The following is a 27,604-nucleotide window of genomic DNA, read 5'->3' as shown; positions in this document are numbered from 1 at the left end:
AGTCACTTCCTTAATGTGCTACAATTATTTAACATCAGAAAAAGATAGGAAGGATTTAACCATCTTTAATCCCAGATCATTTATCTTCTCAATTTCCTGGACCCATAGATTTTTTTTTCCTTCACTCTTTTGGTAAAAACTATTGATTTTGTACATGGCATGTTCTGAGCCATTTGCTAGATGCTGGAGCTACATGAATGAACTACACAGATTTGGCTTGCGCCATGGAAGACTTTGCAAACTTCCTACTGTAAAAGAATATTGCTAAATTAATTACTTTGGGAATACAGATTTTCATTATGAGTGAGATTTAGATGAAAATTAACGTGACATATTTCTATATTTTCATATGTGAATGATTTATTTTATTAATGCACATGGATACAGCACATTCATTTCCTATCTCTATGTTGTTAGATAATTGCACAAAGATTCCCATGAAATTTATAAAATCCAGAGATACATTTTAGAGAAATGAACAGCAGATTGCAAAGTATCGATATGTAAAATTTCTCACAAATTAGAAATTTCTGAGTTCTGAGGGTTAGGAATTCAGAATTATTTATCAGTCCTCAACTGACTTTCTTTATCTATTTCCAAATGTGGTCTTTTTTTTTTTTTTTTGGAAAATTGTTTCACTTTAAATTTCAAGAGGGATGTCAGTAATTTAAAAACCTCCTAATTAGTGTCACCCATTAGCAAATATTTCAATTTCCCATGGTACTTCCATCACTAAGCAGACCAGTGCTTATTTGTATTTAAAAATTCTAATAAATCAAGGCTCTGAAGAAAATTTGTGCTTTTAAAAAATATATTTGAAATGTAAAATATTATGAATAATTTTAAGGGGAAATAAAACCAAACTATGGAATATCAGAGCCTGAAAAATTTATTAAGTGATAAGTCGAGGGATGGAATAAACTTAAGGAATCTGTGGATTAAGATTAAACTATTTGTTTCTAAATGGTGAAGGCTACTTCTTTGGATTGATATGTATACACATATAAAAACAGGAAGTTACTCTATATTTTTAGTGCAGTTGTGTTTTAGATAGTAGTTATTTAATATTGAAAGCATGAAAATGTAAAACTAATATGACATCGGGTTTCATTAGCATTTTGACATTTTTCAAAATTCCCAATAAGTTTTGCACATAAGCCATTGCATAAGTTTAAAAAAATAACATTAAGTGATAATTTTTTCTGTTGCTATTATAGTTAAGTTGATTTTGATGAAGAAGTAAGTATTGGATAATTGGTAACACTTTTCTCATTAGCTGGTCTTTGATTAAAGGAAGTAATTTTTATAAAAATAAATCAGAAAAGAAGTATTATTTAATCTTTCTGGGTTCTTGTGTTCATTTGGGGTTTTGTTGTATTTCCAGGGGCTTTCTTTTTCCTGCGTTCCCTTTTAACTTATCCCTGATTACACAGAACCTTACAACTGGATAAACACATAGCAAACATGAAAAGTATTCAAAACAAGTCTGAAATAATTAAAGTTATGCATTGCAAACAATATCAAAAAGACATGTTTATGTTTAGCTTAGACAAATGAAGTCTGAAAGTATATTAATAGTTCTGTTAATTGGTGTGAATGTGCGTGTGTGTGTGTGTCTGTGTATGTGTATGTGTATATGTATGTATTTAGGAGGGGTTATTGATTATCCATTTTATTACAGAACAAGAACAAGACAAATCTTTGTTAGACTAAATGAGGTTAGGAATTAAGATGCATTCCAGCCTTGGGTGTGTGTGGGGGGGATTGAGAATGTCTTTAGCTTCTACATTCTGATATCCTCTTGCCTGAGACTATGTTTGAGATAAATAAGGACAGAGGATGAGTCCCTAATAAGCAGAGAGAAAGTGAGACCTTGGAGAGCAGTAACAACTTTCCATCAAAATCTGTAGCTGATAGGGTGGTATTAAAACACTGACATTTCAGAGGGTATCCAGGGTAAAGTGAAGACTACTAAGGAACACATGTGTGATGATGTCCTACATCTAGGCCAGCAGACCTTGCCTTTAGTAACTATTAGACTTTGCACACATTCTTTAAAATAACTTGGTTATTGACTAGCATATCTTTTTATTACCCAATGCATTACTTTGCACACGTGGTTCCAACATCATCATCTTCATCTGTGCCCTGATTGGTTGCATATCCATAACACTTTCCCTCTTGGTACCCAACTGCTTTTCTACTTTACCCGTGTGCATCCTCCAGTTACCTGCTCCCAGATCAGCGATTGCGAATGCAGCAGCACAGTGTGCAGCTGCTGCAATTGGTGGACGTGGATTAGGCAGGTGGTGGCCGAACAATGAATGACCCCTAAAGACTGCAGAGTTAGAAAGCGGGGAGGGGGCTGTCCGCTGTTGTGGTGGAGGGGAAACGCACCCCGAACCGTAGCAGTTGTGGCGAATCCAGTGTAAAGTCCCCTTCGCAGCTGCTCCTACCTGCACGGTCTCCCCACCCGCCGTCATCACTCAGCCAGCAGTTAAACAGCTGTGCAGCCAGCCCTTCTCATTCTGCCTGCGCCCCAACAGCGATAGTAGCAACAGCGGTGGCAGCCGGAGCCAGGCAGGGCTGTTGCAGCCGCGCAGATCGCCCGCCTCTCCACACACACACACACACACACACACACACACACACACACACACGCCCGCTCAGACTTCCCATCTCCACGCGTCTCCATGCAAATCAAGGACTCCGAGAGGTGAAAGCGGAGCTGTAGTTGTGGACAACAGGTATTTGTGTCTCTGAGCAATTCGGGCTGCTCCCGGGTGTCATTGGCACGGAGAACGCGAGCTCGTCTGTGATCCTGGCGTGAGGGGGAGCCCGGAACCCCGGGGTGGCCGCGGCGGCGGAGGAGGAGGTGCGCCTCGGGAGGGGGTGACGCCAAAACTGACTTGCATCCTTCTCTGGGTTTGAGTTGCGAACGATCGAGGGGGTCTGGGGGCTGCGGGCAGCCTGCGCGTCTCTGGGAAGTCATTCACCCCTCGGGCGCCCGCTCCTGCGGCCGAGCCTTGAGCTGGGAGCGGGGTGGCCGCGGGCGGCAGGATGCCGCGAGCGGAGTTGGCGAGGCTCTGCTCCCGGGAAGCCGCGCTGGCCGTGCGGGGCCCCGACCCAACAGCGCGGGGCGGGCGCGCGTGAGGACCGAGGGTCCCCGGCCGAGGTGCGGCGCCCCGAGAAGCGGCCGCTCGCGCTCTCGCCCTCGCCCGGGACGCGCCTCGCCGGCCCGCAGCGCACTGCGGTGAGTTCCGCGCGCTCGCCGGATCCCAGCGGCTGGGGCCGCGCCTGGGAGGGGGCGGCGGGCAAGTTGGGGAGCCTGGCGGGGTGTTTTCCGTGAGACAAGAGTCGGGGCGGCTTGCAGACTCCTGAGCTGGTCATGCACAACCCTCGTGTCCTCTTTTCTTTTTGTTTGTGTTTTTTTTTTTTTTAATTTTTTAATTAATTAATTAATTTGTTGCTGAATACCTTTAGTTAGTTACCTCTGCAAAAGTGCCCAATCCACTGCCATTTTAGGCGAAAATACCAAAAGAAGTATGCTAGATTTGTTGCCAAAGTGATCTTTGAAAGTTACTGATGAGAAGGCAGCTTGCTTATTAAAAAAAAAAAAAAAAAAAAAAAAAAAAAAAAAAAAAAAAAAAAAAAAAAAAGAAACAAATAATTATGAGGCTGGTTAGAATTTCAGATGACCTACTTGTTATTGTAAGTTTCGCTTCAGGTTTGTTTCCTAATGTGCAAAATAAACAATCAGAGACAAACTGTCACTGATTTACCTTATTGAAGTCAGATGAAATGTGACTCCGTTCTAGATAGCTGCTAGGCAACAACCTGGGCGACGCTGAGGATATGATAAACATTTAAATATGCCAATGGGTGGGATGGAGCTTGCCTCAGTTTCTCACCCAGGTAGTCATCCTTTCCACTTGCCACGCTGTGGCTTCCTGGAAACTACAAAGTGGTGATTTCTACATAAAAGGCTTTTTTTACTGGGAAACTAAGCGGCAGTGTTCAGTGGCCCAACACCAAGGCTTACCAAACTTTTAAAAGAACAACTTTAGCTGGTTGTTCAACCTTGCAGATAACCAACTTTTCTAAAAATGGGTCAGCAAAGGACCAGCTCGCCATGAAACAAATGACCAAATACCCATGAACACAAGCAGAACAGGAAAGGTCTTTTTCTAAAAGAGAAATAGAAATCATTAATCTTATGTTGGACTATTTAGTCAAGTCCTTCCACACAGATTTTTTTTTTTAATTTTTTTTTCTGTTGTTGCTATTATTTTTTGTTTTGTTTTGTTTGTTTTTAATGAAAAAATGATAGGAAGGCTAATGCTGGACTTTATTGGAAGATCATGGGAGAAGACATTGTATTATTATATTTTTTCTCCAAGAAAGGTTATTGTGAGAACAAAAGTAACCTAAAACAAGATCTAGATTTCTATACTGGGAATCTCCATAGGCTAGTATAACTCTGTAGGAAGAGGTAATTTGAGACTTTTCAAATGACTGTTGTGAAATGCAAGGTAATTCTGAAGTCCTTTGTCAAGAAAAATGAGGAAATTAGGGGTCACTTTTATCCTATTATTTGTTTTAAATTATATTACTGTTTCTCTAATTTATCTAATCTTCATTACATGACTAAAAATAAAACATGTTCAGGATGTAATTTGAATTGTTTTGTCTAATTAATTACTCATCTTACATAATTCTAAAATATAAAGGCTTCCTTAGAATTTTTGACGTTTTGTTGAAATAATTAATTTGAAATAGGTAATCTCTTCCATGGATCAAATTTCTCTATGCATATGCTCTACAGGTGACTTTAGGAATTATTGAGTAAGATATCTAGGACAATGTTATGGTAGTATATATGAGAGAGTGGTTACAAATTTTAACAACAATAAAAAAGCAAAAGAAACATTTACATAAAAGCCAAAAAAAGTAAGTTGGACTGAGTTAAGCATTTTCGTGTGACTCTAAAATGCACTATGACTTTAAGCTTGAATATTTCACGATGAAAAGGAAAATCAGTCTAAATGTATTGATAGCAATTTATGAAAATTTTTTTAAAGATAGAACCTTCAGTAAGTACAATTGAGCTAAAGACATGACTTTGAGTCAGGCTTTCCCATCCTACTGGTAAACAAAGTTCATATTATGTCTTAAAAAGAGATTGACAGAGCAATTTTTTAAAAATAAAACAATCATTTTCATAATTAAACCATTGAGGTTGAGACAGTCTCTAAGCTAGAAAAGTATCCTGTGTCTCATGGTTTTCCTTGCACACTACTGAAAGAAAACTTGTGACTTGACCAATCAAATATGACTATTAGTCCCTAAACATGATTTTGTTCATCAATGATGACTATGATGTGATATTGAAACTTGAAATAACATTTTCAGATTATGCTTTCCTGGAAGTTTCTGCTCCTGGCTGTCCTTGGGAACAGAGCTGTATTTGTATATATGCATAACACTATTACAGAATTCTCTTCGGAGTAATGCTTTTTTTTTTTTTTTTTTTTTTTTTTTTTTTTTCTGGAGCACTGGCCCAGAGGATGCTTCAGGCAACCTTGTAAATAGGCATCGTCGTTCTGCCTGTCTCCCACTTTACCATTTTCTCTCTTGTACAAACCATCAACATAAAATAACATCAAGTAAGAGTTGCACGCATTTATTCACGATTTGGTGTTAATGGCGAAGGAGGTTCAACTTCTAAGGAGCTTCCTGGATTATTGCCATGTATGATTTGGTCATACAATGAATGAGTATGCTGTGGGCACAGTAATTGGAAGTAGTAGGTCCAGTGGTTTGAATATGACATTTAAAAAATATTACAACAACTTTAGGAGACAGCATTCTCTCCCACTGAAAGGAAACTCAATCCCATGGAGAATTAAAAAATTGCAGAGAGCAACTTGTTTGGTATATGATAGGGTAGGATTAGACCTTCATGTGCCTAACTCTTCTAATCACTTTGCTGCCTGTTCTATTGAAAGGGTACTCTGCTATGGGTCAGGGGGTGTAAGCATACCATTCCCAGGATGCATTTGGTCATGAGTACCTGAGAAATCATGCAGGTAATAGCGATTTCCCTGCTCTGCTATACCCAAGATTGCAACCACCAAATTTGGGACTTAAATGGACCACCGCCTCTAAACTTGGCATAGTGATCATTCCAGTTTCATTTCTGCTTTGACTTCACAAACTGTGGAAACGAATCTGGGAACACTACCAGGAAGGAAGATGATAGAGTTAATGAAAAAGGAAAGTAGTTGAGAGATCTAAAAACAAAGTGTGTGCCCATGTGTGTGTGGGGCGGGGCTAAAGGGAAATAAAAAGATGGCATGGTAGGAGATGGGGTTAATTCCAGAATCCATCCTAAGAGACATTAAAACATTATTTGGGCTGTGTATGGAATGAAGACCTTTAAAGTCTCATACTCGAATGATCTCTTTAAATAGTGGTAAACATGTTTTTAACAATCCTAAGGTCTGATTGTCCAAAGGAGGCTTACCTTCAGATTTCCTTTGTGTAGTTTTGCAAAGCAGAAAATAAAATTATGATGCAAAGCAAAGTGGGGTGAGGAGGTATCCAATGATGACTGGGGAGAAAAAACACTGCTGGAAAGACCACTGCTTCTTGCATATCTGTTGCCTGGAAATTTGTCAGGAGGCAAAAGACCATCTTTAACAAAAATTAAAAAACCAAAATGATTGATGTAGGTAGAATGAGAAGAGTTGCAGAGGCTGATGTGAATACTGTCACTGGCCTCCTTGTCACAAAAGACAACAAACTCTAAGAAAGAATAAAGGGAAAAAGTTACGGGCTTAGAGCCAAGTCATATTTTAAGATTGATCTTTCTCAGTATGCTAAATTTAAGCAGCTGAAATTCTTTTTTAAGCATTATCTGAGTCAACAATTTGAAATACAGAATTTGTCTTTAATAGGGAGCTAGTATTGTATTGTAAATTTGAAACACAATGTCCTTGACTCGGTTATTTCTGATTGGCAATATGCCAAATGCTATAGATGCGAGGAAGGGAACAGCTGCTACCTTCAAAATCAGAATATCAATAAATATGTCCCGTAACCAAAGCTAACGCTACGGAAGTACTCAGATGCATGCATTGGGTTGAAGCTTTATAAGTCTGTTCACATGTTGGCCCTGATTCATTCTCTTGTTTTTTTAGCATTTTACGTTGGGGTCAGGAAGAGAGTTCTAAGGCTGATTTTAAATATAGCATTAAATTGACTTTCTTTTCCATTGGCTCCCATCCTCTTTCAGTTTAAAATAATGGTAGCAATTTTGCTGAGTGTGTAATATATGCCCAGTTACTCTTGTAAGTATCTTGGGCATTTAATCTCAACAGTATTTCTATAGCTTATTAGTATTTTCTTTTCTTATTAGTATTTTCTTTCCTATTTTATAAAAGAGCAAACTAAAGAAACAGCAATTGTGTTAAACTCTTTGTTTTTCTAGTTGCAGACTGGCAGAAATAGAGCTGGGGCTTCAATCCAACAGTCTAGTTCTATGGACCGTGCTTTTAACTAAAATGTTCTAAGTCCACTGCTCACTGTCCCTGGCTTATAAGTCTCTACGGCTTATGCTACATTGCACCTCCTCTGTCTCTTCTTAGACTTGCCTTTCTATCATTTACTTCTTGACATCCAAACTCCTCTGGTGTCACTCCACACTAATGTGTCATCACACTTTGAGGATTCTACAACTGGTCAACCTACTTGTGGTTCCACTGAAACATCTGTGCTTATCTTTGCTGTTGGATATGCTACAGATGAGTGAAACCACCTGGCTTCTTCTGCATTGAAGAAGGGATCTGAGACTTATTTGTCTGTAGAACTTTAGTGCTTAGCATACCATCTAAAAGAGCATTAAAGCTCAATACATAAATGCCCTTAAATAATTGGATTAAATGCTCTAATTTTATTCTCTGAAGAGATAGAGAGATCCACTGTCACAATATTTAGTCTATACTCTAAAAAGACTGGAGCGTTTTCTTTCAATGTATAAAGAACCAGAGTATATTTTAATAGGTAGAACTTATGATTAGTATAAACTACTCAAAACTCATTTTGTGCCCTATGTACTTCTGGTTAAGTATACCTTATTCAAAATACTTGCCACCAGACACGCTGCTGATTTGGGATTTGTCTTAAATTTTGGAATGTTTGTATGTACACAACGAGACAGCTTGGAGTCTCTTGACTCCTATCTATATATGAAGTTTATTTGTTTCACATTTGCTTCATGCAAATAGCCCAAAGGTAGCATTACACAGTAATTTAGAGTGCCTGTGCTTTGACTGTAATGTGTCATATGAGATCAGGAGTGAGATATTTTATTTGGGGTATCATATCCATACTCATTAAGTTTCTGATTTGGAGGCATTTCTAATTTCAGGTTTTTGAATTAGGGCTGGTCAACCAGTGTAACACATTTAGAATATGGAAATGGCATTTTGGTATATGACAGATGGGATTTATTTCTAGACGGTAAAATAGACATTTTTATTTACATCTAAAGCTTTGTGTTAAGTAATTAATGTATGGAGAGTAAATAAAAACAAATATTAGGATAAAAGGTTCATCAAAGAAGTTCTGTTTTTATACGGTAATAGTACAAAGTTGTGGTATAATGCTTTTATTTGTTTCTTGAACATTTTTCTTTAAGCAGAAATACCTTAGAAAATTGAATTCAATCATGGTTAAATGGAGGATCATTCCTGAAAGCAGACATGAGCTATTTCAGCAGAAGAGTGAATTAGTGATTTCTAGTGGGTGAAAAAGAAAAAGAAAAAGAAAATCCTCAGTCTCTTGCCTCCAAAGACACGTTTTCTACTTATGCAATAATTTGAATTTTATTTGTAATGATTTTATGAATTTTTCAGTAAGTATTTAACAATTGTAACAATAGTGACTGGATATAAAATATGGCTTTCTAAATGCAATTCCTTTTTTTTTCTCCTTGTTTTTGATACTGGGGATTGAACTCATGACCTTGCACTCGCCAGGCAGGTACTGTGCTATTGAGCTACATCCCTGGGCCTTGCAATACATTTTAGAGAGAACATTTTAGCTCAGATCGTTATATTTTATTCTTGATAATCCACATTAATCAGTTATCAAAGAATTCTAATCAGAGGGAGGAAAGATGGGCAGCATGGTGTGGGGGAACCATTTAAAACATATTTGGATTTTTACTAAAAGAATAACATTGTTGAAAATAATGATTACTTAGGATAATATTACGCTGGTGAGATACCTGGACCTTGCTTTGTATTTTCTTTCTTTGAAGAATCACGTGATTTGAATGTTCAGGAGGAAGTGAGTTTGTGGATAATATTATGGTTATATCAACTGCATATGCGGTCTCTCCATAGGCAAGGAGATTTATTTGAATTTCATAAGTTCTTTTTTAATAATGATATGGGTGTGAAAATTTGGTCTTCATACTCAGATTCCTTGGGCTCAAGTCATCCTCTACTTGGTTGACCTTGAACCAGTGATTTAAATGCTATAGTTTAGATTTCTTCTTAGGAAGCAGAGATAATGGAAGTAAAATCCATTTCATAGAATCTAACAACTTCAGAACAAAATGAACATCATAAAATTAAAAATATTTGTTCCTTATAATTTCCAATTTACTTGGACTGTCTTGGATAAAGTATCAGTAATAAGAAAAATCTAGGCAAAACCTGAATTTTGAGTCTATAATTTAGTTTTATATAAATAGAAACTTCTAATGAGAGTTATAAAATGTATTAAATGTCTTTAGAAACTCTCTTTTTTTATAAATTCCACTCATCATTTTTACGTAAAAGATTTTGGTGGGGGGTAGTAGAAATCAAACTCAGAACCTTGCATATATTAGACATGTACTGTGCTGCTGCCCAAATGATTTTTATTGAGTCACCTAAAAAAAGATAACTTTTAACATGGATACATTAGAAAATATAGAATGCATCCAGGGGAGTAGCTGACAAACTATTAATCCTCAGAAACTTTTATTACTTTCCCATTACCTAAAGGCAGGAGGAGAGTTCTCTTTTCTCCCTTTTGCATTCTTAAAACATAGCAATGCCATCCATTTGGTATAACAAATAATACTCTGCTTTAATCTCTCTTGACAACTCTGTCTTTGTAGCTAAGCATCCTGGGAAAACGTGACCTCTGAGGAAGCCCGTTATTACCCAGATCAATTCCCTTTGAGTTACATGAGCCAGAAAGGAGGAAGAAATAGAAGAGCTGTGGGAAAGAATTGCTGGATCCTTGACCTGAAAACAGCTTCAAGCAGAAAAGATGAGTTTGTAGATTACTCAGCAACTTGTTTTGCTGATACAGAAATATAAAGGCAGTGTTCTTTCCTTGGCTTTTCACCAAGGAATCCCTTGGCTAGTTAAAGAAAAAAAAAAAAAAAGTAAGACTGAGGAATTTTTGCTTGTCATGCTTTTCCTGGTGTGTGATTTGGAAATTATATGTAATATTCAGCTCTTTCTGAAAACCTTAAGTTTCTGCTCAGTTGGAGATATTAACGCTATTACTTAAGAGACAGAACTGCTTATAGCCAAGACCCTGCCTCCTATTTCATCCCTGGGTCTTTGACCCATTACTCTGTGAAGCCCTGTGCCAGGTTAAGGTAGGTTAAGTACTGATGATGGAATGGACAAGATACTATAGCAATAATCACATCCCTTTGGTGAAAGAGGCAGAGCGAAGCAAAGCCACCTTAGTCAGGGAACAACTATACGTTTTCGTGTCACTGTTGCTTTTTGTGTTGTAACAGCACTGAGAAATAAACAAACGGCTAATACCAAGTTACCCGGGAACATGCAGGTTTCAGGTCTCATTGGGACCACTCCCCAACCCATGGTTTTCATTGTAGACCTAGTATATATAAGTGACAGCGGAAAGTGTAAGGGTAACAGAGATGTTAAAGGATTCTACATCTGAAGTAACGCTTAAAACCAAGACAGATGAATTCATAGTGAATCACAATTTCACAATTTCAGAATTATCGAGCAAAACCTTTCCATTCAGTCAAAAGCATGACTCCTACGATGCTTTTCCCTTTCCCTTTATATTACAGGATTATTCAGCTTTGGGCAGCTTTTAAAGATTAGAAAAATGCAAGTGTTTAATGTTGCTTAGTAACGTCTCTAGCCTGTCATTTTGCACCACACATCAACGACTTGCAACTTCCCCACACTTGTCCCAAATTACTAGAATCGAGAAAGAGCACCCAGGCTGATGAGTCACTTTGCTGTGGTGTTGTTCTTAATAAGAGTCCTGGTTACCAAGATGAGCACTCTATTGTTACATAATGCTGCTCGCCACAGCATATGTTAGAACTTTCTATTTGGCAATAGAAGTCCCTTCCTTGTCACACAATAAAGAAAGCATAATGCAAAAATCTTTCAAGGGAGGTTATTATTTTTTCTAGGCTCTACTTGTGGAGGTGGTTTGTCCAAACTCTACTAGCCAACATATTCTGAAAGCGACGTGGTAGGGTTTTGAACTTCAGGAGTAAATTCTGCTTGGGACCTATTGGTGCTTCTGTTATCTAAGCTACTTGCTACTTGTAGGTGACTACATGGTGATATGCTTGGCGCTTAGGTAACTATATTATTTTTATAAGGGCACTAAAAACACAAAAGAATAGCTTGAATGTGGTTGTGATATTGTTGTTTTTATAGATGGATAAATTCTTAATTTTAGTAACTGTAAAATAGAAAAAAATAATCTATTAGCTTTGATCTTGTATTTGTCAATCGTTTAGGAATGCTGCACTGATCAAATATTTTATTCTCAGCCCTGTTGGAGGATTTAATATATGGCTCTTATAAGCAAGAAGCATTCTAGACAAAGCAAATGGTCCACTCTGCCTCTTTAACATCTGTTTTGTTGAAACTAATGAGTTAAAATGCAACCTATGTTAAGAATTAAAGGAAAACTGTTTGAAGGATGTGACTATATGTGTTAAAAGAAGGAAAGAGATAAAATTCGTCCCTTGTTTAGGCATTAAGGATTAAGTAGCATTTTTTAAAATGTAAGACCATCTTATACCTCTTGGGGTGTAATCGTGTGTTGAAATCTCAGAACAGGATAAAATGCAAACTTCCTTGACTTTCTTTAATCACAGGATTCCTTCTTCTGTGAGCAGGCATTAACATGTTTTTGAGAACTCCACAGTATATTTTAAAAAGTACTGTGCTGTGAGCTTTCAATTAGTCTTTCGAAAATTTTGAGCACCTGTCACATCAGAACAGGAGTTTCTGGAAAGAAAGTCAGGAGTAGAATCTGACTGAAGTTCTAGGAGCTCTTAAATTGGGAATTAAATAAAAGCACATTGATGTAGATGGTTTAACACTATAGTCTATATGCGGTGGTAGAAACAACCACATGCTATGGAAGATGAGAACTAGAGATTTGCGTACTAGACACACAATTTTGACTGAATTGAGTGTTGAGAAAAGACCAGGAGTTCATTTTAAAAAAAAGTCTCTAAGATGTATCTAGAGGTAATTGTTTTTATTTCTCCATGAAAACCAATATTCCATTCATTTATCCAACCAAAACTCTTTGAGTACACAGTTAACTATACGAGAAAGAAGTGAGAACAATAAATTAGGCAAGATTCAGTTGTGTAAAAGGGAGTGAAATCCTTCGGTGTAGGTCAGAGCCCTGGGAAGGAAAGTTAGAGCGAAAAAAAGCAGATAGTTTTAGGAAGAAAACTTCATGCATCCTCATATTTTTACAGTAAACTGAAGGAGACAAGTTTGCAAAGAATTAAAGTATATTTTCATAGAGAAGGAAAACCACAACAACAGAAATCTATGACATTCTAAAGGCCAGGAAAAAATATCCTGCAAAAAATGACAAAGTAATTGTCTCTGTTGGTGGCTGCTGAGAGGTTAATTGAGATGAGGACTGAAAAACATCAACTGCATTTGAACACAGGGTGAGCGCCAGTGATCTCAGCTAAAGATGACTTGCTGAAGTCTTGGGGAGGGGGCGAAACCCAGATGAAAATGTGTTGAGTGAGGAGGAGTTCAGGGAAGCGAGGCAGAATGACTCACTCAGAAAGTTTTATCTATGAGGCTTTCACGAAAGACAGAGCTGTTTCTGGAGGATGATAGAGATTTGAAGAAGATGTTAATTTTCTGAGATGAGTTTTTTTGGAGAGTAATAATGTTGTAGAAAAGAAAAGGGTTGCTTGATGCATATGTAAGCCTGAGGGAGTTAAAATCTAAGCTGTATGTGTGGGACAAGGGTTCATACTGATGAGGAAGAACACCCTCTGCAAAAAAAGCCCAGAAGAAAGGAGCACTGTGGACAGGTGCGCAGGTTCTGTAGCTCTAAGGTAAGAATATTTCAGGAATTGAAATTTACTTAATAACCTGAGCAAAGTGGAGAAGTTTTGAAATTTGGACAAGTTCTGTTATTTAACAGAATCCATACTACTAGGTGGGCAGTATTTGGAGGAAACATTCTATTTGAATGCTTATCTCAAACTTTTAATGATATCTGTTTATCTCAATGTATAATTCTCTTCACCTGCTTGGGGTTTGGCATAGAAACCACCAATAGAAAGCCAGGAATGGTGGTACATACTTGCAATCCAAAGACAAGATGGAGTTGTACTGTTGTCATTTGCTTTGATTTTTAAAATACTACCGTCTGAGGGCTGGGGATTTAGCTCAGCGGCATAAGCACCTGCCTTACAAGCAGGCAGTCGTGAGTTTGATCCCTGGTACCGATAAAAACGAAAAAGACAAAAAAAAAAAAAAATAGTACCATCTGCAATTTATTGTCATCTCTCTTCCTCTTTTACTATCTCATTTCTTATTCAACTAGATTTAGAAATCTGAAAGGAAGTATCTCCTTATCTATAACTCCTTTCATCATTAGATTTGTCTGAGAAAGTAGATTGGCAGGTCAATTGCCTTTGGCAGAATCCCTTGATCATCCTACATGCACTGACACTCTTCTCCATTTGATGTTCCTTATTGGTTAATGGCTCCATGGCCAATCTTGGTGTTCCTGAGACCTCTCACTTGGAGAATCACGGTGCAGTAATCATATTGCTGTCCCTAACTGCTACCGAGCCCCAGTACCTGGCACACCTCATTTTCTTCCAATGAGACTTTGCTCTTTTTTTTTTTTTATTATCCAACTTACTCATATAGTAAGTATCCAGTTTAAATGACTGTCTTGCCCAAACCTTTGATGCTTCCAATTCTTTTTCACTTCTTTTTATATCTAGAAAAATCTTTTTTTTTTCTTTTGAATAGAGGAAACTTACTTTCCTTTTTCACTTGGGATATTGAATTCTATTGAAAACTAGAAAACCATGAAAATGGGTGTCATAATGAATTTGTGATCTTAAAACTCAGTCCGACCCAAGTAATGCTTCTGAGTGTCCACGATTTCTTTTCCTCCTCACTCTCTGCATTAGCCTTCTCCAAAAGCCCTGACGAACAACAACCCACTTCATATTTCCTTTAAAAAAAGGAGTTGAGTGTTTTAACCTTTTTCTCTTTGTGTCATTTATTTTCAATTTTGGTACTGACATTTAAGCATTGAATTACACATGAATCTTAATTTTAAGATTATTAATATCCATCATACTTCAGCCTTACATCCCACCAGCCCTCACGTTTCATGTATCTCTTGCTATCAGAGTCATAGCACATCTTTTCTGTATCTTTGAAAATGTCTGTTGTCCCTCTGTTCCTACGATCATGTGTTTCTTTGACCTCAAGCTGCTTAAAGTATCCTATCTGCCAGCACTGCTTTTTCTCCTTAGTTACACTTACACTGTGCTTGCATATTTATTTTTCTCACATCTTCGAATAAGTACCTGGCAGAAGATTCATAGAAACCATTGGATTAATAACTGAACTCTGATAATGACAAGTTTTCAATTGGAGATAATGAGTTATTTCACAAAATATGTCTTTGCATCATCAACAGTTTGGCTTTTAGTCTACATTCTTAAAGCGATTCATGACCATTTCCGTCTTTCTCTGAAATACTTGTCTCCTTTTTTCCATTTATCAGTATTATTTGTACTTTCTCAAGTGCGGTCAGTTAGCATACCCCAAGTACCGAGTAGGAAATACATTTGCTCATCCTAGAGATAATATTGAATTACCCATGATGAGAGAATGTGAGTATTCTTAATTTGACCAAGCTTAAAAATTAGAGCTTTGCTTCAACAGTTTTAGCAGCCATTTGTTTTAATTGTGGCATTTTGTGAGTTGATTACTGGCATTCAGAGTGAGAATCTGGACCCAGAGAAGTGGAAGGATGAGGATTCCTTTCAATGTTTGACAAGAACAAGCACGAAGATGCTGAGGACTCACGGCAAGTAAAGAAAGGGTTAAAGAAGTCACATGTGTGGACAGAATAACAGTTCACCTCTTCTGTTTTTACCTTATGCCATCACTTTCTCAGGGTCTCTAATGTAAACAACCATGTGAAACGGGAACAGAAAGCATAGTTTTTTCCCCCAAACCATATTAAATACTTATAGGAAACATGAAAAACATTCATAAGAATTTTAAAATCACGATTCCAGGTTTGTTTTCAGAGTAGGCAATGCCTGTTTCAAATTCCTAGTTTCTTCAAAGCCCTGTCTCCCCCATTCATTCTCTCTTCATAGAAGCATATTGCCTAATGAGGTCAACAAAGACATTTTAGAAAGCGTGCCTGGTTTTTATCAAGAATTATCTTCAGCTGGATTCACCCATAGCAGTGGACAGAGCAGTTGGGACACTATTAGCAAGTGGACATTTTCCATGTAAAGCTACAAAACTTCAAGCAATCATAGATTGCGATTGTAAATTTATAATAGTTTCTGTGTAATTGTACCTAAGTGTTATGCGTATATTTATCTGTGACCTAAAAAAGGTAAACTTAGTTTACCTGAAATACAATATAGAATGGGTCCTTTTTGATACTTTTGTAACTAAATTTATTGGTGCAATTTAGATACACATAATGATCACATTCATCATAAGGAATTTGTATCTGGATGTGATATACTTTAGTTTCACATTTTTTCTGCTCCCAATTCCTCCCTTTAGCCCTTAATCCCCTTAGTATTTACAAAGCCATTTTTCCATTTTATCTTTTTTTTTCCTCTCTCATTTTTCTTTTCCCTTTCACTCCCCTCAAATTCCCCCTTTCCTTTGGACAATTGCTTCTTATTTCACAATATCTACTATACATTTTGGCTCTTATTTACACTTTCAGTTTCTCAAACCAAAGAAACATGTGTTTACACCTATGTGTGTGATTATTTTAAGTGTACGGTCTCAGGTTACATCTATTTAGCTATAAAATATCTCAAGTTTATTCTTCTTTATGGCTGAGAAACTCACCCTTGTATAAATAAAAACACATGTTTTATTCATTCATTGCTTGATGATCGTATGAGTTATCTCCATTATTTAGCTTTTCCAAACTTGCTGCTATAAACATGGGAGTGTATATGGTGCTTTTAATTTTACTTTATTTGTTGAAGTGATTGAGTATAAACTATTCATTTACCTCTTAGAGGACTGTGTGTGTGTGTGTGTGTGTGTGTGTGTGTGTGTGTGTGTGTGTAACTACTGTTGGCCTCTCCGTGTCTAAGGGAGAGCCATTATTCTCTATGGTGCCATTGTCAATTCCAGTTTTCTAAATGAAGCTCTGACTTCTGAGAGGAGTGTTTGCTCCTTTCTCTTTCCAGGTGGGGTACAGGCAGTGTGCATACTGATGACCTACTGAGGAATGAGGTGCAGAACTGTGATTCTTTAAAACAACATAGTTCCCCAAAATGAAAGGGACTAGCCTCTTAGCGCTGCCAGGGCTTCCTGCCCAATTAGATGCAAAAAAATGAAATCCCTGTGTTCTGTGCTTTGCCTACTGGGAAGATTCCTTGCACTGCACAAGGTGCTGGTGGTGGTGCACTTGAGAAATGCCTTTGCATTGAATAAAGCAAAGCCTCAAGAGAATCTCCTCACTTGCATATTTAATCTCGTGTTTATTGTTTGCAAGAACTATTTGCTAGTATGATAGTAAATCAAAGGGAACACCAACCATAGCTGAGTCATGGTCCTCATCCTTGGCAGTATTGGAACCTAAACCAGCCTTTCTATTTTGACTAGTTCGGCCTTAATGACAAAAACATCCTTCCTGGACTGGCTTGTAGATTCATTACTGCTTTGTGCATAATATAATTAACATTTTCCGGCTGCTGCACCTCTGCAGAGTTTTTCTTTATCCATGTCATACTCACCAAGGGACACACCACTTTATAATCTTTTTAATGTTTGCAAAATCATTAAGCTTTAAACAGTTCTGGTAGGCCAGGAAGCATTACCTGAGTCTTGTTCATTTTAGCTTCTCGGTTTCAATATTTAAATAAGGTTCAAACATTACTTACACGTAGTCAGGTTTAAAACCTAAGTTCTCAGCAATGTTCTTCCCTTGCAGTTTTTTGATATATGCATGCTTTTTACAAAAATGAACATGAAGGAGAATGAGCAACACAAATTTGAAGAAATCACAAGTCTTATCTTCAGATCACTCATTCTTTTATATCCATTCTGGTTTCAGCTTACATTAGGGCACCAAGGACTTTATTTTCCTAATTCTCTTATAAAATAATTTTCCTCATGTTTTGATCCTAACTCTTGGACAAAATGTAGTCTAAGTTATGATCAATCCTTGCTTTTTCTAGAGGTATTGCTCCTTATTCACACAAAGATGAAGATGAAGAGGGCCAGCTTTTTACATTTTGAGAGAGAGAATAAGTACAACACTTAACTGGACAAGCGAGAGAGTTTAGTGCAACACAGGACAGTGTGCCACCTGTGTATGGGATTAAAGGAACCTCCATGATAGAAACAATAGCATGTCATACTAAGTTTTAGGGCCTCTATCTCTGCTTCCTATTATTTAAATAGCTAATTGCAATCTCTGTCATTATGGACCAGAACTCAAATCGACCCTGAACATATTAGTAACTTTCTCGTTATGAAATATTAGCAGTTAACCATTAGCAATTCATATCACCCTGTCATTTGCTATTATATATATATATATATATAATTATATACATTATATTATAATTATATATATTATAATATGTATAATATCTATATATTTTTTTTCACCAGAAATCAAATTTAGGGACTTGTGCTTGCCAGATAAGTGCTGTGCTGCTGAGCCACATGTTTGAATATTCTTACTCTTTTTGCAGCCTTAATCTCTTCTCTTCGGTAAATACTTCACTACTCTAAGAGTATTTTATTTATTCAGACAGTCAAAAGCAATTGATAAAAACAAATTGACAGGCTCTGGGAAAACAATATGAGTCAAACTTGTAAACAGTTTCAGTACCCAGTGAGTTTTCGGCTTAATGAGACTGATTGGCATTAATTGCTGATCTATTATCTAATTTAAAAAACACATTTTGAGCATCTCCTTGGCACCAAGTTCTGAGCATGAGAAATTTAGTGCCCAACATTATATTAAAGAACTCCTGTTTTTGTAGAAGAGATAGAAAATAATGATCAAATGTCTAATATAATTCTATGTAAGAGAAAATAAGTCAGAGCAAGAAGAAAACAATAATGAATGTGTCTATTTTATTTATTTTATTTTATTTTATTTTACTTAGGTACTAGGGATGAAACTCATGACTTTGCACTTGCCAGGCAGGTACTTTAGCCTTGTCCTCAACTGTGTACTATTTTAAATAATGTGCTATTTTTAGACTTATTTTTAAAATATCTTATCCTTTGTATTAGTTAGGGTTCCTTAGGAAAACAAAATCAGTACAATATATAACTAAGCAATTGTGTATATATATATATATATAGATAGATAGATAGATATAGATATAGATATATATAGATAGATATGTATATATATGTAATTATGCAAAATCAAAATAATATATGTATGCTTATAAATAAGTACATATAATCCTGCTAATAATCAATTGAATATATATGTATAAATACACAGTGGATTTGTTGAAGCAGCTTACAGTATCACTGCTGAAAGAATTCACAATGGCCATGTCGGAGATCAGAGCTTGAAGAATCCACAATGACCATATACGTGAGGGAGATCTAGAGAACCCAGCAGCTGCTCCGTCCCAGCAAATGTCAGAAAGCACACCAGAGGAACCAGGGATAAGCATGAGTCCGAGTTCACTGAGCTGCCAGTGTACATCTGTGTTAGAAACTGAAGAAACTGGAGACCACTGTCCAGAGCAGTGGTGAAGATGAGCTTTTCCAAAAGAGAAACACTTCCTTCCTATTTCCCTTTATGTTCCGTGCAGGCTATAAGCATATTGGTTGATGCCACTCATATGGCGTCAGGTCTTCCCTTCTCATTTCCCTGGCCTCTATGTCCATCACCCACAGATACACCTAGAGAATTACTTTACTAAACTCCTGGGCAGTTCCTACTCAAGTCAAGTGGATATATTGCAACTAATGGTGACACATTTTTACTAAAATAAGCTTAAATAGGAAACGCTTCTAAGGTACTGAAGTGGTGATATTAAATTATGAGGCTGAAATGAATGGAAGTTGTTGCAGATAAAATATGGAAGGTATATGTAGACCGAGAAAGTACAGAGATACCTCAGTCATTGTGTGTACGTAAGTACAAGGCCTTGGCATGAGGTAGTATTTTGTGTTAGAAAATAAGTAGAGAAATTTGCAAAAGTAACTGAATGAGTGACAGGAAAAAGCTAGAGGGGCCTCTACCAAGGAAGGCACATAACAAAGTGTGTAAAAAGGAGAGTGATCCTGAAATAGGTCAGTCGTATCTGAGGATCAGCATGATGGCCCTGAATCGGCCACAGAATCAGAATGAATGATTTTTGCTCATGCTGAACAGGGAAGCTTCGTTGGAATGGTTGACACAAAAGCCTGACCGTAGGAGATTAAAAGTGTGCATTATGGTACTGAAAAGGAGACAGAAACAAATAAACTGAAAAACTCATGCTTGAAATATTCTAAATTAACCGTATTATTTGATACATGCCAGAGGATTTAAAATGGGTTTTGAAGACCTGATTGTAAGTAAAGAAATGTGAGAGTTGCATTGCTCTTAACTAGCTATATAATGAAGGCAAGGAAGCATGTTAAAGGGGATTAGCACAAGGGAAACTGGAGAGCTAAAGAAGTCCATCCTGACTGGACCAGATTAAGCAGGAGTCGTACGGTACAAGTCTGTTTCGTCTTTGGCCTCAGAGCATTGGCTGTGATTGGGATTTTAGCAACATAGGAACATGCGATTATAACAGGCTTGATGAGATTATGGTACCTACAGTACACAGGAAATATTATTTTTCAACCAGATGGAAGTTACTATCGAGTCTGCAAGCCTTGTAATCATAAAGATGAGGAGGTATTTGAGCCTGGCTTATACTAGTAATAGTGTAATTGGTGAGAAAGATGAATTTTAGTGGTTGTGACAGATTGAATGTAACTATCTCAATAAAAGGGTCAGAGGACTCAAGAATGACCTGGAGCCTTCTCTATTTGTAGCAGAGGAGACATTTTTCACTACTGGAAAGAGAACTGAGGTGAGATTCTTTTGGCTTCCTATAATTTCTGTGAAGCTACTGAATTCACTTTAAACAGGAATCTTAGGGACCTATGAGCCATTCTGGAAAGCCTTCTGGACTTCTCCATGTATACAGCATATCCTACCCACAAAATAGTACCAAAGCTGAGTTCTTTGGCGTCTCTCTAACTCTCCTTGCTAATTCAGCTCTCAGTCATCTTGGGATGCTTTCTCCTCGTATCTTCCTCCTGGATTTCATTTTGCTGACTCAAATTCCATCACTTGAATTTTGCTCCGTTTTTATGTTTCCACTTCTTTTTCTCTTCTGTCTACACTAGGCAGTTTCCAAATCTTGAATTTCACTCAGCTGTAGTTACACTCTGTTCTCTTCTTCACTCTTGGTCCCTTTTTGATGCATTCCTTGTCTGATCCTTTTTTGACATTTACTAGCAATTTTCCTATAGCAGTGTTATGACTTACAGCTACTCCCACCAGCCCCCCAGTTCTCATGTGTTCAAAGTGGGACTTTTGGAGGTGACTGGGTTATGTGAGTTTATAGCTGACTCGCTGTTAGGAGGTGGGACTCTGGTCTGTAAAGTTGAGTCAGTTGGGTTGTGACCCGGGAGGGTTTAATTCCCTCCTTAGCTGGTCCCTTTTTTCTCTGCTTTCTGGATCCCATAATGTGACTAGCCTATTTTTTCCCCAGATCCTTCCATTATGACATTCTGCCTTGAAGTTGGCATACTACTGACTGAAACTCCTACAAATTGTGAGCCCAAATAAACCTTTCTCCTTTCATTTCCAGGCATTGGGTACTGTGTCTCAGTACAAGAAATTAACTAAGACCAGCATTTTCTTACTCTCCTGTTCTCTTTCCTAACATGATTCCCCTTTCCTTCTAAATAAGCTGTAGGCCTACTTTGGTGGGGCACTTAGACAACAACAAACAAAACATCTGTAGATTCCCTTTTGCTTATCACAGTTGTTAGCACAGTGATTTGAAAGTACCTGGTTTAAATTCTCGGCTTTATCACTTTGATCAAGTTAGTTATTTTGATTATTTAATCATAATTCTCTGTTTGTTAAGTAGACTTAATTGTAACAATTTGTTTGCATGGTTACTTTTTTGACTAATATTCACAAGATCCTCTCCGGATATTTTATGACACAAGATGAATCTCCGTGAATGCAGTTTCTGTTGCTCTGTTAGCCTGGACTACGCCCAGCTATGGAGCTAGGCACACTTGGCCCCTTCCTGAGCATGTTTTTCCATGGTCTCCTTGCGCCATTTCCTGTCACCTGCATTCCTTTGCTTAAGACCTTCTGTTTTCCTCTCTAGGCAGACCCTTTTCACAGTACAACTTCGTTCTGTCCCGTTTCTCATCTCTTTCTAGCACACTGTCTCTAGGAAATACCCTTTCCTCTCCCAACCTTCTTCTACTCTAACTACAGGTTCTGCTATACTGCATCTTATACAGCCTGACACAGTATCTTATTAACCCCATATACATATTTAGCTTTATTATATGTGCAGTCCAAGGTAGTCCTTGAATGTATCAGCATTTGAAAATATTGCAGTGAGTACCAGGTCTTGTTTCAGTACAGTGCTGACTGTTTTATGCAGGAAGCAGTCGTCCTGGACAGGGAATTTCTTTGCATGCGTTCATAGTTTTCCCGTTACCTTTGCATGAATGATTTCAATGCAACCAGACCATTCCTTCGACAGTGGTGTCGGTTCTGTTTTCCTTCTTGCACAGACTGATTTGGGTTCTCTGCTCCACAGTGAACACAGCATTACCCAGCCCACATCTTTTCTCTTCAGGACAGCAGTTGTTAGGTCAGCAGTCTTCTAAACCAATCAAGGCTAATGCCTTTTCCTGCACGGCTCCCAGGCACTCAGAGTGCATTTTAACTAAGCTCTTCTGGCAAGGTTGTCCCTGTTTTTGTGTTCTAAATCTTTAGTTTTTCTTTATTTCCCCGCCTCCCTGAGTTTTACATAATTTGGAGGAAGCACTTTAGGAGAAACGATAGCACACAAGCTTCATACCATTCCACTCAGAGATCTCCAATAATTACCTTCTTCTAAAAGTGGCATAAAAGCGGATATTTAATGTATTCTCTGTTTCCTGCCTAATTTCCTCTGATTTGAGCTCTGCCTAGCAATGGCCATAAGTATGAGCTGCTATTTTTCTTTTCTTTTCCTTTTTAGGATGTTCTAAAAGTCTGAATTGGGATTGATTCTCATTTATTCATGGCTATACTTGGTGGTAATTTACAAAGCCTGAGGTGAGGGTTTCTTTTTCCCCTTTGAAGGCTTCAGGGATGTTTCTGTCAAGATTTGGAAAATGTGCTCTAGGAGCAGAGTGATGGATGGAGTGCTGCCTCAGAAAAAAACATCAGGCTGTCAGGAAACATATTTATCTCCGTTTGGGAAGCAGAGCAGGACAAGCACAGATCTTTTAAAAAGCTGCAAAAACTTTTTAAGGTAAAGGAGAAGGTCAATCTGGCATGGCTTTCTATTTATTTATAACTCACAAGCTGTCTTGACACAACAAAAAAGTGAAGTCTATGGTCATTTAAAAACAGAACTTCTCCCCCCATTGTAGCATAGAACTGAAAGAACTTGATAGTTGCATGACGTAATGGGACTCACCACGGTCTTAATGTGTCACACACAGGAAGTAAAAACAATTTGTTTAGAAGGTGACTTGATTCGAAGAATAACAAAAGCATTCCCTAATGAGAAAAAATTAAAGACAAGAAGGGAGGAGACAATATATATTTAAAAAAATCTTTAAATATTCATCATTATAACCAAATACCTTATCCAAACCATAATGTATCCTTTTTTTCTGAAAAGCATGTCTTTACGTTATCTAAAATGACAATGAACTTTTCTCCTTGAAAAGTCTGCTATTATCTTTAAGCCAAACCTCTGATAACCAAAGCCCATATTTTATATAGAAATATCAAGGGAAATTTCAACACTGAATTCAGTTCTGACTGCTAATGTGTAAACCCTGTCTTCTTTCTGCTGCTGAGAGAAAAGCACCTTGGGTTCCTCCGCAGAACCCTATCCTTTTGTGTCCTAACCCATCAGTTATTCACCACGTTCTTTGTCTCTCTGCTGTGGCTCTTCTCCAAACTGCCAACACACTCACACTTAGTTTTGTTTTTACTTTTTACATTCATGGTATATGTCTGTCTCTTTTAAGCATTCTATTTGGGATACCAAAGTCTCTTGCCTAGGAAATGGCTATTAAAGTAGATTTACAAGGAAAAAAAAATGCTAACAAACTGACTTTCATGAAATACAAAATGAAGTTTTTTCAAAGACGTCATTCTGCTCAATTAATGAAGACATAAAGTATCAGTGATGATTCAAAGGAGAATTGTAACATGAGTTGATTATCAGAGTTGATTAATCAAAGGAATACAGCAATAAGTCTATCAAAAGACACAAAGGTACTTACTGTCATGGGAAGCAGTAAATACTAAACTTTACATTATGGCATAGAATTCCTTTGCATCTCTTTTAGAAGTAAGTCATTTAAGGTATTCTCAGATATGATTATTGGCATTTTGTTTAGTTTTTATGAGTTAACCATTGCTTTTTAGTGGGTTTAGCAATCAGATGAAGAGCAAATAGGAAGGTGAACAGAAGTACACAATCCAGAAAGTGGGGATATGCACAGAGTGTTATTGGCATAAAACAGTCAGTACTGTATTGAAATGAGACCTGCTAATTATTTGCATATTTTCAAAGGCTGAAAAATACTTATGACTTAATTATTTGTGTACAGTCTTTAAAAAAAATTGGTATCAGGAATTGAACTCAGAGCCTCATGCTTGCCAAGCACGTACTGGGCTGTTGATATATATCTCAAACTCTTGCACAATGTCTTGACTCAATTTACCTTCTAAAAATGGGAGAAAGTTGTTTTGACAGTTTTAATATATGGAAATTTAAAGCATCTTTACAGAAATGATACATTAATGAAAATCAAAACAAATGATTTATAGTGAGGAAACTATTGCCTCTAAAAGGCAAAATGATCATTTCTCTAGTGTTCAAGGACATCTTAATGTCAATTATATACTACGACAAAATCATAGAAATTATTAAATAAAAGCAATTTATAAAAGTCATCCTAATAGCCAGACATGCAAAGGCACCCATAATATGAGTAGTTGTCCTAGAAATGAAATAATGGTCACAACAGCACCAATAATAACAGTAAAACCCAAAGTTCACTCACGAGATTGGGAAAATTTCAAAACATTTGATTACATCTAATATTGGCAAGGGCATAAGGAAATGATTCTCTTATGAACTGTCAACAATTCTGTAAATTACTATGAAATACTTGGAAAGTATTTTGTCATAATTTATTAAAGTTCATATTTTCTGTGTCTTTTGGCTTAACAGAGCCTTGTTATTCATTTATTCAATAAAGTAAATATTCAGGAGCAAAGGGATGTGTGGCAAAGGATTGTATTACAACATTTTTTAGTATAACATAAACATAGGAACAGAAGCAAATAAACATCAGCACTGATATAGCTGAGCTAATAGCAAAACATTATTCCGTATGTATACAATGAAGCTGTTGTATAAACAATGAAAAATTTATACATGGAACTTTTATGGTGGCTATAAATTAGGGTTAAGCATGGCTGGAGAAACGTTACTGGTTTTGATATGTATACATAGTGTTAAATACAGCATTAATTTTAGAGCTATACATGCAATTTTAAGTTATTGCATAATATTGTCTTTATTATTGATGCTCAGTGTCATTCAGTGATTTTTTCTTTTTCTTCATTAGAATGCAACCCATACTTATATCACTGTCCAGTGCCATTCAGCTCTTGCCTGCTCCTCAACTTTCCCTTCAGGGGACCATAGCACTGCCTACCTATTTCTAGAAACAATAGCTAGCTTCTAGGTTATTTTGAAAAAATGTTATTCTTTTACCTTAGAAATGAAAACTGGATACTTTCTCTGCTTGGGACTACCTTTGCTGTATTCTGGTTGTTAAAGTTTTATCTTCTCCCTAAAATTATTGAATTAATCCTACAGTAGAAATTAAGTCCCCTAGTTATGAATTTCCATGTGGATTCTGAAGAATCGATATTTTTAAGTAGAAACAAAAATGGCACTATTTTGAAGATTGCTATGCAGTATGAAGATTTTGAGTATACTTCGTGGGGTGACTTAAAAAAGTATTCTTTAAATGTCATTCCTTAAAATTAGAGTCCTGTTACTTGAGAAGTCAAGTATCAGACATACAACTGATATGCATTAGTCACTTTGAACAGCTTCTCGGTTATTTCATTTATAGAGAATTATAACTCACCATATAAAAGCTTTATGTTGTGGGATTATTTCATCATATAGTTAATTTAACATGGAGAAGAATGAACATCCTGCTTGATTTTGCTTCCCATCTATGGGGGCTGTATTTTTAGACTTTTTTTTTTTTGATGTAAGAAAGGCATTTTAAAAATTAATATACATACTTAGGATATTGAAATGTTTGCTGCTAGCATTACAACATTTTAAACACATAAATATTTACATAGAAGCAAGTATTAATTTAAGAGCCAAAGCACTAAATATCAAAAATAACTTGAAGAAAGACCTACACAAGGGGCTGGGGATTTAGCTCAGCGGCATAAGCGCCTTCCTTGTAGGTGTGTGGTCGTGAGTTCGATCCCTGGTACCGAAAAAAAAGAAAAAGACAAAAAAAAAAAAAAAAAAAGAACTAAGTGTTTCAAGGATGGGGAATAAAGTCACATGTGAATTGATGGAAACAATCTACATTTTTCAAGTAATACAAATTTGACAGCAGTCACTTACTAAATACAAATCATGAAAGTTTGCCATATTAAATTGTTTCATTAACTGTTTCTGCCTAGCTAAAATGAACTTATCAAACACCTAAATAGCATATTGTATACCTCAGGTTTTGAATTATTTGAAATATATTAATATAAAGCATATCCTATAACTCAGGTTTTGAATAATTTGAAATATATTAATATAAAGGATTTATATTCATCCTTATTTGGGAAGAGCTACATTACAATGAACTGTGAACTATCATTTAGATATACGTTACTTCTTTCCTAAAACAAATATATCCAGAATCCGTATGACAGTTTGTGTTTTCTGGTTGCATAAGTTCATAGTACATACTATCTTCCAATAAGAGCATGAATTGCGAGCTCTAAAATGAACTGACGTGTAGAGCTGTAGCAATTATTTTGGCAGTGGTGTTTAAACAGATGTTGAAGGCTTTTGATACAAAGTTTAATAGACTAAAGATCTTATAACCTATAGCTCATTAAGTAAAATATACAATACTCATGATCAATTCAATACAATGAAAGCCAAATGAATTTGTAGGATTTTAACAGATCATATATAAATAATAAATATTTAGCTCTTAATTTTTTCAACTCAATAAAAGTATAGTTTATAAGGACTCTGAACATAGCAATCATGCAATAAAAATGTGTTTGGGTTACTGATAGTCTTTTTTTATTTAAAAGGAAAAAGAGAAAAAAAAACAGAAAAAAAAACAAAACAGTGTAAGGGTACAAGTAATATAGAACTACAAAAAAAAAAAAAAAAACCCAGTAAGATATCACCAGTTAATAGATTACACATATCATTTTTGAAACCGTTATTCAGGTCACAGGATCAAAGCATACAAAGCGAACATTCAAACAGTGAGACTGCAAATAGTTGTGTGCAATTATCCAAACAAAAATACTAATATGGTCATCTATTTAACACACCTAAACACACTTGCTGTTGTATGCTTTAGGGCACTTTTTTTTCCCCCTCTCTTTATTACAACAAAAGTTACACATTTTGGGTTTTATTGCTCCCTTAGATCTTATTACTTTTTTTTGTAAGAGAATAAAATCAAACATGATAAAACAAAGCTGTCAGTCAAAACCAAGGATAGACATAGCACATGATGTA

At 36.6% G+C, this 27,604-nt stretch overlaps 1 protein-coding gene across 12 annotated transcripts in view; it reads left to right on the top strand.

The window, feature by feature from the left end:
* Dgkb (diacylglycerol kinase beta) overlaps positions 1 to 27,604 on the top strand; it is a 645,864-nt gene that overhangs the window by 9,396 nt on the left and 608,864 nt on the right. For 8 of the 12 annotated variants that reach the window (XM_063238993.1, XM_063238976.1, XM_063238970.1 and 5 more), the window contains exon 1: positions 2,333 to 2,747. The exons of 1 other annotated variant lie outside the window; for it this stretch is intronic. The gene's annotated coding sequence lies outside the window, so the exon portion shown is untranslated. Of the gene's footprint in view, positions 1 to 2,332; positions 2,876 to 3,116; positions 3,254 to 13,132; positions 13,391 to 27,604 lie in introns of those variants that run through there. 3 more of the 12 variants (XM_063238943.1, XM_023565094.2, XM_063238949.1) reach the window with 3 other exon arrangements.

This window comes from Cavia porcellus, unplaced genomic scaffold (assembly GCF_034190915.1).
Source record: "Cavia porcellus strain 051 isolate PalLab524CR breed Dunkin Hartley unplaced genomic scaffold, mCavPor4.1 scaffold_2, whole genome shotgun sequence".
NCBI lineage: Eukaryota > Metazoa > Chordata > Mammalia > Rodentia > Caviidae > Cavia > Cavia porcellus.
This window is presented reverse-complemented; position numbering and strand designations above follow the sequence as displayed.